At 37.7% G+C, this 22,157-nt stretch overlaps 1 long non-coding RNA gene across 1 annotated transcript in view; it reads right to left on the bottom strand.

Annotated features, from left to right (window-relative positions):
* Positions 1-1,987: 1,987 nt before the first annotated feature.
* Positions 1,988-22,157, bottom strand: part of LOC307187724 — a 77,625-nt gene continuing 57,455 nt past the window's right edge. The window contains exon 3 of the long non-coding RNA XR_013828692.1: positions 1,988-2,107. This is a non-coding gene — a long non-coding RNA (uncharacterized lncRNA). The remainder of the gene's footprint in view (positions 2,108-22,157) is intronic.

Raw genomic sequence — 22,157 nt, forward strand, 5'->3', positions numbered from 1 at the left:
AACCAAAATTCAGAGCACTGCAAATACATGCTCTGATTTGTATTTTTTTGGTGTGTGTGTGTGTGTGTGTGTGTGAGATACTAATTGTATCACCATGGCAACAGTCTGCCTAATTCTGCCTCTGCCTCTTCATTTTCTTACACTAGCCCTCAACTTTCAAATCTTCATATGTCCCTGGTATAAACAGGCATGAGCCTCATCGTGAAATAATAACCATGCTTTACTTTCTCTCCCATTCTACTGATATATGTGTAGAGTATCTTTCAGATTTAAAATCAAAACCTCTCCTCTAAACAAGAGCTAACTGATCAGGTGGATTGAATCTACCTCTGGTGGTACAATCTTACAAAAAACGCTTTTCCCCTGAAGGGTAATGATTTTGCAGCTTGTGGTAGGCTGAAAATATGCCCTCCTCCCTCAAGATATATCCACTTCCTAATCCCTAACCTGTGAATATTACTTTATATTAAAAAATAAGGGCAAAAGATATGATTAAGTTAAGGATATTGAAAGGTGAACCTTATCCTGGATTATAGCCAGGTGGGCCCTGAATACCATCACAATGTCCTTATAAGGGAGAACAGCATCCTACAGTTGTATAGAAAGCAGAATTTGTAAACAAAAATCTTGGACATCTAAACAAAATGTTGAAGGTGTGACCTAGTTTCTTCTTGCTGCTCATGATTAAATGAAAGAGGAAAGAAGAAATAACTGTTAAACAAAAAGAAACCAGAACTTGATGATTTGAGAAATTCTCAGCCTATCCAAATTGCAAATGATGCCAAAATTAGGAGATTCACTGTTAGGAGAGCATGCCCTGGAGAGAAGTCTAAAGATACAGTTGGACAACCTCTAGCTAAAGAGATCAGGTGTGTGACTCATGGATCTACTCAATCATCTCAAGGAAGCCAGGAATTAAGATGGGATTATCCGAGAAAGATCTGTGGAGGGCCCTCTTATTTAATGATGTGAATACCTATAACACACAGGAGACCCACAAAGTTTTTAAGAATGTTACCTCAGGAGAAACACTGTCAGTTTGGACAGAAAGAGAGATAAAACAACATGAAAAAAGTCTGCTGGACTTCCTAAATTCTGCAAACAGGAAACATGCTTATAAATCTACTCAGCTACAAAAGTGTGCTAACCTTCAAGGAAAAGGAAGAATGACTTTGAAGGGTGGAGACATGGATGCAAAGGGGTACAGAGCTGAGTGACAGAGGATTATTCCTAGGACTAGAAACCTGATATTTGTCTTGCAGGATTTGGAACTTGCTTAGAACTGGTAACCCCTTTATTCCTTCCACTTTCATTCTTTTGGAATGAGCATGTCTATAACTGTTATAGTATACCTGTCTTCAAATTGAATTTTGGAAGTAGATAGCTTGTTTTCTGGTCTCACACATAGATAGATGGAGATAAATTTTGCCCCAGGAGGAATCATGCCCGACTGTCACCTATACTTGATTTAGATTATTTACAGGATGAGATCTGGGGCTTTTGAGCTAATGTTCTTTAGATGAAATTTTGGACTTGAGTGGTTACTAAAATGAGTTAAGACTTTTGAAGATGTTGGAATGGGCTGGCCGTATTTTGCATGTGGGACAGAGATGAAACTTTGGCAGCCAGAAAGAAAATTGTGGCAAACTGAAAAAATGAAACCCCAAAGATATATTCACTTTCTGATCTTTGAATATATGAATATTACCTTATATGGCAAAAAAGTGAATATTATATTTTATGGCAAAAATATGATGAAGTTAAGGGTCTTTAGAGACAGAGATTATCTTGGATTATCCAGGTGTGCTCTAATTACAAGTGGTGTCCTTATAAGGAGAGATTATCAGTCACAGACACACAGGAGAGGACGCAATATGATCACAGAGGCAGAGACTGGAGTGATGTAGCTACAAGTAAAAGAATGACAACAATCACCAGAATCTGGAAGAGACAAATAAGGGATTCTCACCTTGAGCCTCAATAGGAAATGTGCTCCTGCTGATATCTTAATTTTTGGACTTCTGGCCTCCAGAACTATGAGAGAAATAAATTCTCATTGTTTTAAGCCATCCAGTTAGTGGAAATTTCTTACAGCAGCCCCAGGAAACTAACATAGAGTAAATAACAAAGAGTGTGGATTTAATTAATTTTATTATTAGAATGTAGAAAGCACTTAAGAAGAAGAAACCATTATTTAAAACACTGTTCTTCACTCTAACAAACTATCCTTCCTGATATTCTGGCAAGTAGAAACTGATAAAAAGTTTACAACCTGTTGCTGGTCATGGCAAGGAAAATAACTGCCTACAGACTACAATGATTGAATATCAAATTTTTCCTTTCCTTTTGCTCCCAGGCAATGATATCAAAGGAAGATTTGCAGAAACACCTTTACTAAGTTAAAATTTATTACCATGTTCCTGGATTTTAGAAAGAACAAAGACAGGGTTCAGCTGTAGACAAAATACTTTTATGATTTCCAGTCATTTGATCTTGGCAAAGGCACTTTCCTTTTATGAATCTCCATTTCCTCATATTAAAATGGGGATGGTGAATTAATCTCATGGGGTGGTTGTAAGGTTTATATTATAACAAAAGTGACACATAACAGGCACCCAAAAATATCATTAGTCCTATCATAAAGTGCATAAGAACCTTATAATTCATCCCTTTTTGCTTTGACCTCTAGGAGGCTCAGAAAAAAATTTAATGTTTGTTATAGTAAGTCATTAACCTGAATGATTAGTATATGGTGGTTTATTTTTCTATCAATATTTTGAATTTTCTGTTAATTTTAACAACTTTATTGTATATTTTATTATCATAAGCTGCTATCTGGAAACAGATTTGCTAGCTATAATTAATAAATGATAAATTATGATCTGTTCATACTGTCTGTAAAGATGCCTGTTTATATTTCCTAACCTGTGCTTATTTGCTTTGGTGGCTAAGTGGGGGACTCAGAGCATTTAGCAGAGAGAAATGTTTGCTCTCTTCAAACAATTATCCAAGGGAATTACTCCCACCTTGGGAAAGGACATCTTCCTTTAGTATGAACATGTTTAGAAATGTAGCAAGGCCATGGCTACTCTCTATGCATGGAAGAAAAACCTTTGCCAGGAAACACTAAAGAGCTGCTTGTGGGCATGTAATGCTTAGAATAAGTATCAGAAATATGTGTGAGAGAGAAATAAAGTTTGTATTCTAAATATCAGTAAGCTGAGTAAAATTTGACATTTAAATCTCAAAAATTAATTTCCAAAATATGCAAACAGCTCATACAACTCAATGACAAAAAATCAAACAAGCCAATAAAAAAATGAGCAGAAGACCTAAATAGACATTTCTCCAAAGAAGGCATATAGATGGCCAAGAGGCACATGAAAAGATGTTCAACATCACTAATTATTAGAGAAATGAAAATCAAAACTACAATGAGGTACCACCTCACACAGGTCAGAATGGTCATCATTAGAAAGTCTACAAATAACAAATGCTGGAGAGGGTGTGGACAAAAGGGAACCCTCCTAACACTATTGGTGGGAATGTAAATTGGTGCAGCCACTATGGAAAACAGTATGGAGGTTCCTTAAAAAACTAAGAATGGAGTTGCTATATGATCCAGCAATCCCACTCCTGGGCATATATCCAGACAAAACTATAATTCAAAAAGATACATGCACCCCAATGTTTACAGCAGCACTATTTACAATAGCCAAGATGTGGAAGCAACCTAAGTGTCCATTGACAGATGAATGGATAAAGAAGGTATGGTATGTATACACAATGGAATATTACTCAGTCATTAAAAAGAATGAAATAATGCCATTTGCAGCAACATGGACTGACCTAGACATTATCATACGAAGTGAAGTAAGTCAGAAAGAGAAGGATGAATACCATATGATATTACTTATATGTGGAATCTCAAATATGGCACAAAATGAACCTATTTACAAAAGAGAAACAGACTCACAGATATAGAAAACAAATTTATGATTACCAAAGGGGATAGGGGGTGGGGGAGGGATAAATTAGGAGTTTGGGTTTAGCAGATACAAGTTACTATATATAAAACACATAAACAACAAAGTCCTACTGTATATCACAGGGAACTAGATTCAATATCCTATAATAAACCCCAATGGAAAAGAATATGAAAAAGAATACATATAAACTGAATCACTATGCTGTACACCAGAAACTAACACAACATTGTAAATCAACTATACTTCAATATTTTAAAATCTCCAAAATTACAGGATATATTTCCACTGCACACATTCCACGTAAGACTAAGCCTCCCCAGCCTTCAGGCCTCCCCTGGGAGGAGTGAAAGGGAGGGACAAAGAATTCTTCCACAGGCTTCTATAAAGACTATGCCTCCTCCCAACCACTTGTCCTTCCCAGTCTCCCACCATCTGGATGATTCTTTTTATGCCCTCCATTCCTGTAATGTTAGACACTTGAGAATATCTAGGATTCCCAAGTCACCCTTCAACCCCTAGAATCAAATCCACATATGGCTCTGTACACTCTCCAATTTTTGGACCCTTGACACCCTTCCAATGCCTTCTGGAACTTTAGTATCAGTCATCAATAAAACACTCAAATTCTTCTGAAGATTTTCTTCAGAAGGTTCACCTTTTTGCTCTAATGGAAATCTGACCCCCCACTGAAGACTCTCTCTTTGGTCCCTCTAAAGTGACAGCTGTTTCCTTTCCCACCCCCTTCTACCATGGGCCCTGGAAATGGGCTGAGTCATCTTTGCTCCTCATGCTGCTTCCAGACCACTCTCTTTCCAATCTTTCTTTAGAACCCCAGCTTTTTATGTAGTGTCATCAAACTATACCACCCACCACTTCACAGTTTATACCCCTCATTCTGGATGACTTTAACTACTGGATTGCTATCACACTCTTCAAATACTAGCCACATTTTGGTGCTTTGAATACCCACATTCCAAGACTCTGGACTCTCAGATAATTTACCCCTCATCTGTAATGTCCTGGAGGTTATACCTTGTCCTCCACACTTCAGCCAGTCATTCCCATGCTCACACCTACACTTTGTCATAATCAAGAACTAACTACAACCCTCCATCAACTCAGTTTCAAGCTCCCCAAATTCTTACTGCATCTACCTAAATTCCTTCTACCTTGCTATAATGCCCTGACTCCAGTAATTCTTCAGCCCTGCTAGAACCTCCAGTCCACTGATTCTAACTCCTTTTCATAGGACCTCACCACTTCTGCTTGATACGTATCTCCTTTTGGCTTCAAGACTGCATGTTCTGACTTGAGAGAACTGACTTGAATTGCTTCTCTGCCTTCTTTGCTCATTCTTCATTTCCCCAATCTCTTATTATTGGAATCTCAGAACTCAATCTTGTATCCTTAATTTTCTCCAGACTTTAGTGCCTTTAATACCATATATGCATTGAAGGCTCCCCCAAATTTTTACCTACCATGTACAGTACAATCCAGGCAGCTCCTCTGAACCCCAGACTCATGTATCTAATGTCTACTTAGCATCTCCACTTGGATGACAGTCTTGTGGAACTCATGCCCACAACTAAACTCTTGATCTTCATGTACCATCTCCTTTCCATTGTCTTCCCCATCTCAATTAATGACAACTCTTATCGTTCCAGCTACTTAGGCCAATAACCTTGAAGTCATCCTTCACTCTTTTCTTTTTCTATCTAAATTTAATCTGGATGGCTCTGCCTTCAAAATCCAAAATCTGACATTTTCTTATCATTCCCAGCACTATCATCCTGGTTCAAGGTGATCATATTTTGTTTTGATGATTACAATTGACCCCTAACTGCCCTCCCTCTTGTGTGTGTGTATATGTGTGTGTGTGTGTGTGTGTGTGTGTGCGCGCGTATTTTGGCCACACCGAGTGGCATGTGGGATGCTTCCCCGATCAGGGATCGAACCCTGGCCTCTGCAGTGAAAGCACCAAATCCTAACCATTAGGCCACCAGGGAACTCCCACTGCTCTCCCTCTTTACTCTATTCTCAGCATAGGGAAATAAAATGTATTTTTTAAATAGAAATTATGTTTATTCATTATATTTTCAAACCCCTCTTGTATCTTATTCCTGCCCCCTGGTACTCCTTGTCCCCCTTTCTCTGCTTTATTTTTCTCCATATCATTTATCACCATTCACTATACATATTACATATTTTACTTATGCATTCTGTATATTGTCTGTCTCTCTCCAGTAGAGTGTAAGCTCCCCAAATGCAGAGATTTTGCCTGTTTTGGTCACAGCACTAGACACATAGTAGGTGATGCTCGGTCAACCTCTTTTGAATGAATGAATCATATCATGATGGCTGTCTATATTAGTTAGCTCAAACTGCCATAACAAAATATCACAGAATGTGTTACTTAAACAACAGAATTTTATTTTCTCACAGTTCTGGAGACTGGAAGTCCAAGATTATGGTGCCAGGGTTGGTTTCTGGTGAGGTCTTTCTTCCTGGCTTGTAGACAACTGCCTTCTCACTGTGTGCTTACAAGGCTTTTCCTCTGTGATTACATGGAAAGGGAGAGATCTCTGCTATCTCTTCCTCTTCTGATAAGGATATCAATCCTATCAGATTAGGGCCCCACCTTTATGACTTTATTTAAACTTAATTACTTCCCTAAAGGACTGCAGCATGAATTTGAAGGGCACCCAATTTAATCTCTAACACTGTCCAAGAGGAGAAGCTAGTGCTTGGAGAAACTTTAAGTTCTAAAAGGAGGTGCCTTGCAGTGTCAACCCTGTTAATAACTGACACCCATATGCAGCTTCTCAGTTAATATGCCACCAAGTTTCTATTCCTACTTGCAGATCTCCTCCACCACCTGGACCAACCTTCATCCTTCATCCCTTCCAGTACTCAGTACTTTCATTGGCTTGTTTGCATTAGTGTTATCTATACACAGGGAAGAAATATCTATAGGTATAGACTGATTAGTACTAAACTCTAAGTCTTAAGTGTTGTTCACTGCTGTATTCCCAACCTCACCTAGTGGCAGGCATGTAGTCAGTCCTCATTAAGGATTTATGAAATGAATGATCTTGTAGAGCAGAACCAGGTCCTTTACCCTTGTGCGTCTCAACTTGGGGCAGGCAGCACACTGGTGTTTGCCCCATGTGCTTGTGCTTGCAAGAAGACATGGGATAAGCATGTGCACCTCTTTAAAGCACAAATTTGACTTGATTATAAGTCATTTAAAACATGTCATGGGGGGAGGGATAAATCAGGAGCTTAGGATGAACACACACACATTACTATATATAAGATAGATAACCAACAAGGACCTACTGTATAGCATAGGGAACTCTACTCAATATTCTGTAATAACCTATATGAGGAAAGAATCTAAAAAAGAATGAATATATGTATAACTGAATCACTTTGCTGTACACCTGAAACTAACACAACATTGTAAATCAACCATACTCCAGTAAAATTTAAAAAAAACAACATGTCGTAATGTTAAAGCCAACTTTGGTCTATTGCAGAAAAAGAAAGCAAAGTTCACGTAAATGTTGAGGCTAAGATGGTTTCCTCAGGCACCACTCTCTCACCTTCCCCAAGGATCTATTTAACTCTGGGTTTTCCCACTAAATACTAAGTGCTACCAGTTACCAGAGAGAAAATGCAGAAGACACTTAAACCTATTCACAGATTCATACAGAGAAATGTAAGTCCAAGTTCAAGGATGACTATTATGAACTCATATGGAGATTGTTTCCATTGCTTTCTCTTAAAAGCACAGCAAAGAGAATTAGACCATATGTAGGAACCATACAAATGCAGCCGTAAACAGACAATAGGGCTTCCCTGGTGGCACAGTGGTTGAGAGTCCACCTGCTGATACAGGGGACGTGGGTTCGTGCCCTGGTCCGGGGGGATCCCACATGCCGCAGAGCGGCTGGGCCCGTGAGCCATGGCCGCTGAGCCTGAGCGTCCGGAGCCTGTGCTCTGCAACAGGAGAGGCCACAACAGTGAGAGGCCCGGGTACCGCAAAAAAAAAAAAAAAAAAAAAAAAAAAATGCCATTGGTAATTTGATAGGGATTGCATTGCATCTGTAGATTGCTGTAGGTAGTATAGCCATTTTCACAATGTTGGTTCTTCCAACAACATGGTACACCTCTCTATCTGTTTGTATCATCTTTAATTTCTTTCATCAGTGTCTTATAGTTTTCCACATACAGGTCTTTTGCCTCACTAGGTAGGTTTATTCCTAGGTATTTTATTCTTTTTGTTGCAATGGTAAATGGGAGTGTTTCTTTAAATTCTCTTTCAGATTTTTCATCATTAGTGTATAGAAATGCAAGAGATTTCTGTGCATTAATTAGTATCCTGCAACTTTAGCAAATTCATTGATTAGCTCTAGTAATTTTCTGGTGGCGGATTCTCTATGTATAGTATCATGTCATCTGCAAACAGTGACAGTTTTACTTCTTCTTTTCCAATTTTTATTCCTTTTATTTCTTTTTCTTCTCTGATTGCCATGGCTAGGACTTCCAAAACTATGGTGAATAATAGTGGTGAGAGTGGACATCCTTATCTTGTTCCTGATCTTAGAGGAAATGCTTTCAGTTTTTCACCATTGAGAATGATGTTTGCTGTGGGTTTGTCATATATGGGTTGAAGTAGGTTCCCTCTATGCCCACTTTCTGGAGACTTTTTATCATAAATGGTGTTGAATTTTTTCAAAAGCTTTTTCTGCATCTACTGAGATGATCATATGGTTTTTCTTCTTCAATTTATTAATATAGTGTATCACATTGACTTGCATATATTGATAATCCTTGCATCTGCGAGATAAATCCCACTTGATAATGGTGTATGATTCTTTTAATGTGTTGTTGGATTCTGTTTGCTAGTATTTTGTTGAGGATTATTGCATCTATATTTGTCAGTGATATTGGTCTGTAATTTTCTTTTTTTGTAGTATCTTTGTCTGGTTTTGGTATCAGGGTGATGGTGGCCTCATAGAATGAGTTTGGGAGTATTCCTTTCTCTGCAATTTTTTGGAAGAGTTTGAGAAGGATTGGTGTTAGCTCTTCTTTAAATGTTTGATAGAATTCACCTGTGAAGCCATCTGGTCCTGGACTTTTGTTTGCTGGAAGATTTTTAATCACAGTTTCCATTTCAGTACTTGTGATTGGTCTGTTCATATTTTCTATTTCTTCCTGGTTCAGTCTTGTAAGGTTATACCTTTCTAAGAATTTGTCCATTTCTTTCAGCTTGTGCATTTTATTGGCATAGAGTTGCTTGTAGCAGTGTCTTATGATGCTTTGTATTTCTGAGGTGTCTGTTGTAACTTCTCCTTTTCATTTCTAATTTTACTGATTTGAGTCCTCTCCCTCTTTTTCTTGATGAGTCTGGCTAATGGTTTATCAATTTTATTTTCTCAGAGAACCAGATTTTAGCTTTATTGATCTTTACTATTGTTTACTTTGTTTCTATTTCATTTATTTCTGCTCTGATCTTTATGGTTTCCTCCCTTCTATTAACTTTGGGTTTTGTTTGTTCTTCTTTCTCTAGTTCCTCTAGGTGTAACGTTAGATTGTTGATTTGAGATTTTTCTTGTTTCTTGAGGTAGGCTTGTATTGCTCTAAGGCTTCCCTCTTAGAACTGCTTTTGCTGCATCCCATAGGCTTTGGATTGTCATGTTTTCGTTGTCATTTGTCTCTAGGTATTTTTGATTTCCTCTTTGATTTTTTCAGTGATCTCTTGGTTATTTAGTAACATATTTTTTAGCCTCCATGTGTCTGTGTTTTTTGATTGTTTTTTTCCCTGTAATTGATTTCTAATCTCATAGCGCTGTGGTCAGAAAAGATGCTTGATATGATTTCAATTTTCTTAAATTTACTGAGGCTTGATTTGTGACACAAGATGTGATCAACCCTGGAGAATGTTCCATGCGCACTTGAGAAGAAAGTTTTTGGATGGAATGTCCTATAAATATCAATTAAATCTATCTGGTCTATTGTGTCATTTACAGCTGTGTTTCCTTATTTATTTTCATTTTGGATGATCTGTCCATTGCTGTAAGTGAGGTGTTAAAGTCCCCCACTACTATTGTGTTACTGTTGATTTCCTCTTTTATAGCTGTTAGCAGTTGCATTATGTATTGAGGTGCTCCTATGTTGGATGCATATATATTTATAATTGTTATATATTCTTCTTGGATTGATTCCTTGATCATTATGTAGTGTCCTTCCTTGTCTCTCATAACATTCTTTATTTTAAAGTCTATTTTATCTGATATGAGTATTGCTACTCCAGCTTTTTTTTGATTTCCATTTGCATGGAATATCTTTTCCCATCCCCTCACTTTCAGTCTGTATGTGTCCTTAGGCCTGAAGTGGGTCTCTTGTAGACAGCATATATACAGGTCTTGTTTTTGTATCCATTCAGCAAGCCTGTGTCTTTTGGTTGGAGCATTTAACCCATTCACATTCAAGGCCGTTATTGATATGTATGTTCCTATTACCATTTTCTTAATTGTTATGGGTTTGTTTTTGTAGGTCCTTCTCTTCTCTTGTGTTTCCCACTTACAGAAGTCCCTTTAGCATTTGTTGTAGAGCTGGTTTGGTGGTGCTGAATTCTCTTAGCTTTTGCTTGTCTGTAAAGCTTTTGATTTCTCCGTCAAATCTGAATGAGGTCCTTGCTAGGTAGAGTAATCTTGGTTGTAGTTTCTTCCCTTTCATCACTTTAAATATATCATGCCACTCCCTTGGAGCTTGTAGAGTTTTTGCTGAGAAATCAGCTGTTAACCTTATGGGAGTTCCCTTGTATGTTATTTGTCATTTTTCCTTTGTTGTTTTCAATAATTTTTCTTTGTCTTTAATTTTTGTCAGTTTGATTACTATGTGTCTCGGCATGTTTCTCCTTGGGTTTATCCTGCCTGGGACTCTCTGCGTTTCCTGGACTTGGGTGGCTATTTCCTTTCCCATGTTAGGGAAGTTTTCAACTATAATCTCTTCAAATATTTTGTTGTGTCCTTTCTCTCTCTCTTCTCCTTCTGGGACCTCTATAATGTGAATGTTGTTGCATTTAATGTTGTTCCAGAGGTCTCTTAGGCTGTCTTCATTTCTTTTCATTCTTTTTTTCTTTATTCTGTTCTGTGGCAGAGAATTCCACCATTCTGTCTTCCAGGTCACTTACCCGTTCTTTTGCCTCAGTTATTCTGCTATTGATTCCTTCTAGTGTATTTTTCATTTCAGTTATTGTATTGTTCATCTGTGTTTGTTTGTCCTTTAATTCTTCTAGGTGTTTGTTTTTTAATTCTTCTAGGTCTCTGTTAAACATTTCTTGCCTCTTCTTGATCTTTGCCTCCATTTTTTTCTCAAGGCCCTGCATCACCTTCACTGTCATTATTCTGAATTCTTTTTCTGGAAGGTTTCCTATCTCCATTTCATTTAGTTGTTTTTCTGGGGTTTTATCTTGTTCCTTCATCTGGTACATAGCCCTTTGCCTTTTCATCTTGTCTATCTTTCTGTGAATGTGGTTTTTGTTCCACAGGCTGCAGGATTGTAGTTCTTCTTTGAAATACCACTTTATACCTCTTGGTTTTTGTTAAGTAATTTTTTTTTTTAGGTATTGACAATGTTATAGCAAAACAACTCTCTTACAATGCTAGTATGAGTGTTAATAGGTATAACTCACCGGAAAGAATTTGGCAAAATCTAGTGATGTGGAAAAGATATAAATCCTATGAGCCAGCTGCAATTGCCCTCATAGGTTTAAGGGGTGCATTAAAAATAAGGTCAGTATATTCAAGGCAGAAATATTTTTACTAGTAAAAAATTGGAAAATATTATATTCTTCAGATGTATATTTACAAAAAATGCCACACAGCAGCCAAAATGAATGAGCTAGAACTCTGAATATTAACATGGTTGAATCTCAAAAGTTGAACAAAAAAAAGCAAGGTATAGAACAATGTGTAAGTATAATGCCATTTATATAAATTTGAAGTATAAGAAGAAATATAATTGATCAGTGAATCTCTCTAATAAAATGTCATCCTTAAAAGTAATGAACATTAAATATAGAATAAGGATTACCTTAGGGTTGGGGGTAGGGAAGAACATGTGATAGAGCAAGGGTGCAGAGGGAATTAACTTTTCTTTAAATGGATTATTTCATAAGCAGAGGGTTGGGTATATTGGAGTTCATCAGATTATTGTTAGTAATTTTTTTGTGTACATAATATAAAATGAATCATAAAAATCTGTTAAATCCAGTGTTTGATTACACTTGTGTTCGAAGTAGTTTAATAAAGCCAAGTAAAAATGTCACATCAGTTTCCATATTTCCATTAAGATGACAATTCTGTCACCGTATGTGACTTGATACCAGTTAATGGTTTACTTTTTCTTTTCCTATAGATGAATGCCTGAGTGGAGATTAATCCAAATGCCAAAAATAAAATAAAATGAAATCAAATAAAAGGAATAATTGAGAAGAACTAAGTCCTTTGTAGGGTGAGCATCCTTTGGCAAATCTCCCTATGCTAATTTAGACATGCAAACAAATAAACACGTACCCATCTTGACCACGGGTATGTGTTTACTTGTTTCTCTGTAGAATGCGAAACCTTCTCTGGTTCAGGGCTGAGTCAGTGTTTTAGTAGTGGCTCCATATCATCTTCTTTTACCTTCAGCATATTTCTTTTATGCTCTGTGCTTGTAAAGATCACACACAACTATTGCATTTACTAAGTATCGTTATAATTGTTTAACAGCTTTCTATCCTAAATAAAAGTCAATCTGTGCCCCTGTTGCTTGTTCCTCACTTGTATTTCTATCTTTGTGCAGATACAAAGGCACAAAGACAAAAGTTATCCAGCACATGAGAGTTGTAAATTCAGATGTCACAGAGGCGAGGAAAATAATTTAAATAAATCATGCTGGCCAGAGGTAAAGGAAAAAAATATCCTTTCTTTTAGGCACAGATACTAGTGAGGTCCAGGCTATTTTCGGGAAGTAAAAATACAGGTTCTATATTACCAGATCCTCCAGTTGTTCAAAAGATACAAAAAAATCTAGGTCTGTATGTTAAATCTCTTGAATTTTAAACGTTGGCAACTAATTTAACATATAATTTTAACCCTGTTTGGGCTAAACCAAACAGATCTGCAGCCATGATTAGCCCCTGGGTTGCCAGTTGGAGACTTCTGCTCCATACACTATGGAAACTGCTGATGAAGAGAAAGCAACTTATCCTTGGGATGTAAAACAACAGCCAAAAAAAAAACCCTTCAACAACCAAAATAGTTTGTTTTCCTAAAACAGTAGGGAGAACTCAACAGTTCCTTAGAAGTACACATGTATTTACAGACGCCATTTGGAAGATAGCTCCAGGAAGCCACCAGATCCTCTGCTTCAGAACTGTGTCTTGGGCTTGATCCTTGTCACCCTCTGGAAGTGTAAGCAACTTTTGGCAAGAAAGAGCTCTCTGCAGGAACGAGCTCTCTGAAGGAGGTCCTTTTCGTCTTGTCACTTGAGCAAAGCTATATTGTAACTAACCTTAAACCAGGCACCCCCATGCTCTACTCATCTCCAGCCCAAAGCACACCTTTCAAATCTTTTGATCACACAATACCTTGCCTAATCTGTTGGTTCTTTCCATAGATTGTCAATTTTTAAAAGTGCACAATGTGAGAGTTGAGAGTTAAGTTTTATTTGGGACAAAATGAGGACTATAGCCTGGGACACAGCATCAGAGAGCTCTGAGAAACTGCTCCAAAGAGCTAAGGGGAAAGGTCAGTATATATGTGATTTTGATGTACATGCAATGAAGCACATTTTTTTTGCAGAAGGTTTCTGCTAGTCTCATGAAGGTTACTGCTAGTCACGAGGAGCAGACATCACCATGAAGGATTTTTGTGCTTTTCTAGATATGAGGAGATACAAAAATTGGGCTCATAAAATCGGCTCCTGAAAATAACGGTCTGAAGACCGGTTCTGCCAGTTTTTCCCAGAGCACAAAGTGCCTCATTTCTACTCTCCACCCTGTATTCCTTTCAGAGGGTGTTGAAAGTCAGCAGTTGCAGCAGCACATGATTTAATCCTTGTAGAGGCAGATGGAAAGTGCCAATGGCAAGTGCCAATTTGTAGTTGACAGATCGAAGAAGTAGAAATGAAGAATAAGTAATTAACAGATGACCAGATCTCTTCCCTAGCTTCCCCTTCAGTAATCTCACAAACAAACCATGGAACAAGACAGCATCTGAAGAAAGATCGCGAGGCGTTGACAAGCCTGCATGCAGTGGGAGATGGTGATGAGTCTGATCCCCTATCTCCATGATTAACTGAAATTACCTCCCCTTTAAAACTTTCCCTTTAAAAACTTTTGTGGCTGAGCAGCATCTTCAGAGTTGGTTTTCGGGACACAGGTCTGCCTTCTCCCAGATTGCCAGTTTTTCTGATTAAAGCAACTTTTCTTTCTACCAACACTTGCCTCTTGGCTTTTCGGCAGTGACCAGCCAAACCCGAGTATGGTAACAGAAGTGTTTAATCAGAGGTGGGATGACCCCTAGACCAGAGGGCCATAGAGGTGGTTCTAGGTAAGTGGCTGCCCTTCCACCTTTGTCATTAAATGACTGTCTGTTTTTTCATTATTGTTTTCATTTTTTGTTTTAAATACTCGGGCATTTAGAAATATTTGTCACAATCCTTAAAACAACTCCTTTAGAAACAATTTAAATGTCTAAAAGTAGGAAAGTAGTTAAGTAAATTGTTACAAACATCAAGTGAAATATGAGGCTAGTGTTAAATCAATCATTATAAAATCTATATTCAAGGTGGAAAGTATGAAGAGTGTTAAAAGAAGTAGATTATTTATATTATGATTATAACTGTGTAAGCTGTATAAAACATCAGCTCATTGTTATCATAATTGTTTTAAGGTACTGGGATTAACGGTCACTTTTTTTCCCTTCTTTTAAATTTTCCATTAGTTATATTATTTACATAATTAAAATTATTTTCAAACCAATGTTTAAAATTAAACGCCCCTTTTCAGAATTATGTAAACAAAAGGATTATCACCCTCCCCCCACCCCAGAAACCTAGGGGTGTTACAGTAAATCTCTCTCCAGGTAGAAGATAGAAGAGCCTCCAATTATCTGCTTTCTGTATTCTCCCATCAGGATTCACCAGAAATTTATCAAGGAAGCCTTCATGATTGAAAAGTTCCCTAGAAGATATTCCATAATGCTATGGTTTCAGATCTCTGTTTTTCCACAAACTTTCTCTGGAGTCTTATAATCCACATTTGCATCAAATACCACATGGTTCATGTGGTGGGGGAGGGGAAACTGGCTTGCTTTAATATTTTTGTGAGTTTCCTTGCTTATTCTTTCTAAGTGAAAGAAGCAAAATTGGTGGTCCAATGGACATAAGAGTCAAAGGAAGCTCAAAAAAGTAAGCTCCTAACTCTTTGCTTCACTTGCTTCAAGCATTAAAATTCCCCCTTTTTATCAACAAAGGAAGGATTCTCTAAAACAAATGCCAAATGACATGCCAATCTTCTGTTATTCACAACATTAGTTTGAAGAAAAATTCATTTGTATAGGGATGGCAAGGTTAGATGCATAAATTGTTTTGAAATATATGTTTTCACATGTGGTATTTGAATTAACTGGATAAAATCTAGGATGTATTCTGAGCATTGTTTCCAGATTAAGTTACTATTCATGGCAAATAATTGGGGATGGGGGTGGAGGGGAGCTAATTCTTATTGAATATCTGCTGTGTCCTAAGATCTTTACATATATTATTTCCTTTAATATGTAAAACAGTCCCACTTGGTAGGATCATTACCTTAATTTTTCAAAGGAGAAATAAGATCAGGGAAGTGAAATAACTTACCCCAAACAAACAGCAAATATACGGTATAAACAGGATTTAATCCCAGGTGTATCTGATTTTAAAATCCATACATGTTTCATTCTCTTAGGCTTTCTTGACTACAATCTATTGAAAACCTGTTCTAAATTAAGAAAGTAAGTCCTTTGTTCAGAGCTACATGTATCATGTCAATATTTTGGAAAGTATAACATGCTGAGTTGTTTTTCCTTAAGTGCTATGATCTGGTGAATAGCCAATAAAAACTGGATGCCTACCTCATCCACTGCTTTAAGCAAATGAATATTCTCAAAGTGCTCTTGCTGCAGGGGAGGAAAAACTTCCTTCTATCCTTGTAGGTTATGTGCCTGGGCCTAAGAATTAAACCGACATAAAACAGATTAACAGAAAAGAGGCATACCCATTTATTTAATATATTTATATGTATACAAGAGAACTCAGAAGGAAAATGAAAAACTGAAGAAATCATTATGCCCAAAAGCTTATATATCTTTTCACACAAGTGATGATAAACTGTGGAGATGTGACAAGACAAAGGGACTTGGACTAGGGGCAGTAAACTGTGGGACAGTGACTAGGAAATGTATGAAGGCACTAATAGAAGATAAGGATTATTTTAGTAGGTTTGTCTGTACAGGTCCATTTCAGTGTCAACTCCCAGTCTTTGGTGATAAAAATGTTCTTTCTTTCTGGTACAGGGAGGACATTTTTCTCATGGAAAATTTTATGACCAATGTGCTTTTAGGTAGAAAGGTGGAGGTCAGAAATTTTATAACCAACCTGCTTTTAGATAAAAAGGGGGAGGTCTGAAAACCCTTCCTGCAACTATTGTTTCTTAGGTGTGTTCAGCTCAAAATAATCAATATGTTAAAGTGGCATATTTTGGGGTGGCACGCCCTGATCCACTCCACTGGCTTTTCTGTTTTGCTTTTTTGAAGTTGTGCTAGCAGGACATGATGGTTCAACCATTTGTGTTTGATTGCAAACCAAGTAAGACGATGTTCAATTCAGGGTTTCAGAAGAGTATTTTAAAAGCCATGCAAATAAAGGAAGCTAATCTCTTAGCTTTGCCTGGTGTTTTTCTTTTCCTTTTTCTTAGTTTTTGTTTTTTTACAAGAAGTTAATATGGTAATACCCCTGGCAGAATATACAAAATCCCGACAGCTGGAATCTAGGCTCAAAATCATTATGAAATACAGATGTGGTCATGTTTCCCAAAGCCTGGTTCTGGTTGAAATGCTCTACTCCCCTCCAGAGAGGTCTCAGGAAAATGCATATTTGGTCAAACAAAAAATTCCCTCAAGTTATCTTAAGTGGTTATACATTATAGCAGCTTTTTAAAAATCTGAAAAACTGCTGGATCAGTATTGAAATGATATCTATATAGTTATAGATATAATGCAGATAGAGGTAGAGATAAAGATACAGATGCAGATGTAGAGTTAGAGATACAGATATCACACTCACCCACACATACACACACACACAATCACACACATGAATGGGTCCAATAATCTGGAACTCATCTGTTGCTTTCAAAGACAACAGTGCTGGCATGTCTAAACTAGACAAGTCATGCACCTGCTTTAAGATGATAAAGGATGATTCTATAAGGGTCTATAAAAATGACCTCTGGATCATGTATGGGATGAAATAATCCTAGCATAAGGATCCTAGAACCTCAGTGAGATAATAAGTTCATCAAATGTTACCCATATGCCAATAGCTTTGTTGACAAATATAGTGATAAAAGGGTACAGGGAAGTATTTAACAATTATTTTTCATCCAACCCTTCAGAAATCAATCTTTGGGATTTCCTGGTGGTGCAGTGCAGGGGACACGGGTTTGAGCCCTCGTCCAGGAAGATCCCACATGCCGCGGAGCAACTAAGTCCGTGTGCCACAACTACTGAGCCTGCACTCTAGAGCCCGTGAGCCACAACTACTGAGCCCACATCCACAACTACTGAAGCCCGTGTGCCTAGAGCCTGTGCTCCGCAACAAGAGAAGCCACCGCAATGAGAAGCCCATGCACTGCAACGAAGAGTAGCCCCTGCTCGCCGCAACTAGAGAAAGGCCCTGTGCAGCAACAAAGACCTAACACAGCCAAAAATAAAATAAATTAAATAAACAGATAAATTTATTTAAAAAAAAAGAAATCAATCTTCATGTTCCCACAATTGGCAGACTGCAAATGCTGGTCATTCCCAGCACCTTGCTAGATAAACATATAATAGTAGGCATTTAACTCTGAAAAAATTTTATATAAATAGCTATGGAAGCTGGTCACCAGTTAAGAAGAACCAAAGATGATTTGTTGACCATATGACTTCATCCAGCATAGGATGAAAACAGACTTCACCCAGCCCTAGCATCTTGTAGATGCATTGTATCATTGTCAATTTTTCTCATTATGTAGATTAATAGATTGCCAGTGTTAAACATTTTCCAAATTATATGAAGACTTGAGAGCTCTGTGATCATCCTTTATGGTCCTCAGAATCCTGTCTGTAGCCTTGGGATTGGGCTCCTGAGAGATCACCAAGAGGTACATACAGTTCAGATTATCACACCATGAACCATAGCAAATCATGGTTCAAGCAATATTTCTGGTAATCATTTACAAAATTCTATATGAATAATTTTCACTGTTTAGTTGTTCTGGAGTTGAGACTCCTAAATAAATGATATCCTATTTGAAAAGTCATTGGATATCTGATACTCCCAAGAGCCAGGAAATCACAAGCATTTGAATCTTGGCTCCAACTGAATCCAGTTCTTTGGGATTTGTAGCTCTCTAAGCATGCCTTAAAGTCTACATAAAGGCTTATTCTTTACTGGTTATTTCAACCTGCATGGACTTTGTAATCATCCTAATCCCACAGCAATTACTATTAGTGCCATTTATTTATATAACTTAATCATGGGCTGCTTTCTATTAACACTTTACATGTGTGATTTAAGTCCTCCTGAGATTTCAAATTCCTGAGTTGAGGTCAGCTCCTATGACATATTTTTTTTGTACCAGTTTGTCACCAAACACAATCCTAATTTCACAATATGTGCTTAGTAAATAGCTATTAAAATTAATCTTTTGGGATGGGCAAAAAAACAAATGCTAAATCCTCACTTCTCTTCACTTGGAATAACAGAAAAAATGTGTAGGGGGATGTTGAGGGGAACCTTTCCTATTGCCTTGAAATTATCTCTAGAGTAGGGATTAATAATTCTTTTCTATAAATGGCCGGCTAGTTATTATTTTAGGCTTTATCATTTATATTTTTTTTACAACACTTTAAAAATTGTTCATAGCTCACAAGCCATACAAAAACAGGCCACAAACCATATTTGTATCATGGGCCATAGATTGTCCATTGTGCTCTACAGCACACAGACAAAAAACAACATGTGTTCAGTACCCTCAGTCAAAAGAGCCACCAACAGTAAGGGCCAGACTAATTTCTTCAGGGCTCAACTAAAGGGAGCAAAATCTACACAATTACTTATCTAACTCACTAGCTATTGTCTATCTATCTATCTATTTATCTATCTATCTATCTATCATCTATCAATCATCTGTCCATCTATTTATCTACTGTCTATAAACCAACCACCTATCTATATAGTAATTATCTATCATTAATCATCTATAATAGAGCAAAACTCAGTTATCTATCATTTATCATTTATTTATCTATCATCTATCTAACTAAAGACTCAGGTATGGAGAGTGGAGGGGGAGTCCTCAGCATCTTTGGCCTTGGCCTCAAGGGGAATGCTGTATTAGCCTTCAGATATTATTTTACACTTTCTCTAAAGCGTGAGAGGTGCCTGGGCATGGAGACTCCGAGAGAATCTCTCATAGAGACTGTAAGATGCCTTCAAAAAGGGATGCTGCATCTTATTTTACATTTAGGTGTCTGCTTATGTGAACTTGCTGATCTACCCTGAGCCTATATGAACAGGAGAGGAGAATTAGGAAAAAAAAAAAAAAAAGGATAAAATTCTCATGGGTAGGGTTTGAGCCAGCATGTTGACACTCCACCTGGGATGTAGGAATAGGAATTTGTAGAGTATACTTCTGGGGGCAGGAAATGAAGTAGAAAAACAGACAGCATTAAAGCCAGCTTTCCCATGGAGAGCTATGCAGTTGGAAGCCTTGCAATGACCTCCAAGGGACTCACCCTTGTGCCCACGAGAGCCAGCATGACCCGGCTGGTGCCACAGCCCTAACCCTGGTCAGGGCTAGTTGGAGAAGAGGTGTCTACCAGTAGAATGAGGACCACAACAGGAGTTAGGTAAGTCTGGAAATGCTCACTATTTTCTCTTACTCTCCTCCCCAGTAGCATCAACACACAGAAAGATCTACATTTTGTAGAAAAGTGTGGAAGATGTATTTGAAGCATCCACTGGCACACATACTCCCTAAGCAGTAACGAGCCCAGCTGAATGCCTGTCCTAGAGTTAGGGAAGAGATGCATTTTAAATCAAGCTTGAGATTCATTTTTCAACTAGACTGAGCATTGATAACTGTCCAAGATGTTATTAAGGGCAAAGAAAAGGGATTTGACAGAGCACAGTTGAAAGCAGTGATTGGAAAAAAAATGTTTCTTGTCTGTACCCCACTGAGTAGAACCATACACATTTTCTTTCTTTTTCTTCCTTCTTTCTTTCTTTCCTTCCTTCCTTCCTTTCTTTTTTTTCTTCTTATTTTCTGATAGATGTGTCCATAAACATTCAGCTTCAAGTTTTTTCATGAAATTTATTTGTCCCTGCTAGGACCTGAAGTCTGTTAGAGGAACCAGGAGATAGATTGTCTCACGTTGGCTCCCCAGAAGCAAACCTGAGAGTATGATTCCAGTTTAAGTGATTTATTAACAAAGTGCTTCCAGGGGAAGCCAGTCTGGGAGCAGGAAAAGGAGTGGGGAAAGCAGGATAGGAAAGAGGAGGAAGCCAAGCAAGGAAGTGATCTCAGGCAAAGTCCCCCAGAGGCTACCTTCATCCTGATCCTGCAGAAAACTATGGACTGTGAATTCTGCCTCTAATAGTCTTCACCCAAGTCAAAGGGGCTGTCATACTCCCACATCTGGGAGTCACTGGTTAAGTCCACCTTTAGGGAATATAAATAACCAGAACTTCTGGCTCTCAGTCATCCAGGAGCCCATGGGAATTCCTACAGTGGGGAAAAGGAAATTGTGAAAATGAGTTCCAAGAAGATCTGGACAGAGAATCAGCATTATCTGCTACAACATTCACAGAAGGTTAGAGTAGAATTGTTCTTGGAGGATGCAAGACCAGGGCACACCTTGATTAGTTGTAAGTTATGCCACACATGCAAGCACACATGCGCACACACGATGTTATCAGTAATGACGTACAACAGTTTATTGATTTTTTCCAAATAATTTGCTTTGTTATGAATGCAATGTTATCCCCATAATAATGTCACTCTTACTAGCAATCCCATGTTATTCTTCCTTTACTGGGACAGAAAGAATTGGAGGTATGACTGGGACTCAAGATGGCAAGTACCTCAGGAACACCTTATTTCTGCTGCAATTCACCCTAAGATACAACTACTATGGTTCTGATGATAGTTGTGACAATTAGAAATGATTTAGAGCTTATGGGTTGTGGTTTTATAATTATCTTGGATTTAAAAAAATTTATCTGTGAATAAATTTCAGTTTATTTCTAAGGCATATAGGAAGGTGTACTTCTTGCTAGAAAAATATGCCAAAATCAGTACTACAGAAGAATCCAGCAAACAGCCTAGTATAGATGTAAGGCAGTGTACACTAATGATTAGACGTGTGCAGTTACATTGTCTAGGGTCAAATCCTAGTTTTGTTAGCAAAAAATCATTTTCATTGGATAACTTGATTAATTTTTTACACCTAAATACCCTCAGGAGTAGGAATTAAGAATTAAAGAGGAATAAGATTCGAACTTGCTTTATCAGGCTGTTGGAAATTAAAGGAGATCATATGTGTAGAGTGCTTAGACTCGGTGATAGCATAGAGTAGGTGCTCCTTAAATGTTCATTTTTATTAAGAGCATGGTTTCAGGAGTTGGAAAGACCTCTGCCTAATTCTCTTTGTCCTTGGGCAGGTGAGTTCTTCTCATTAAAGTGCAGATAATAGGATGACTGAATTTCTGTGGTGATTAAATGCAATAGTACATGAAATACCTAGCAAACCGGAAGTGCATAATAGCTGTCATTTCCCTGTCCTTTCATTAGATACACAAATACTCTCC

This window comes from Stenella coeruleoalba (genome assembly GCF_951394435.1).
Source record: "Stenella coeruleoalba genome assembly, chromosome: 6".
In the NCBI taxonomy this organism is placed as follows: Eukaryota; Metazoa; Chordata; class Mammalia; order Artiodactyla; family Delphinidae; genus Stenella; species Stenella coeruleoalba.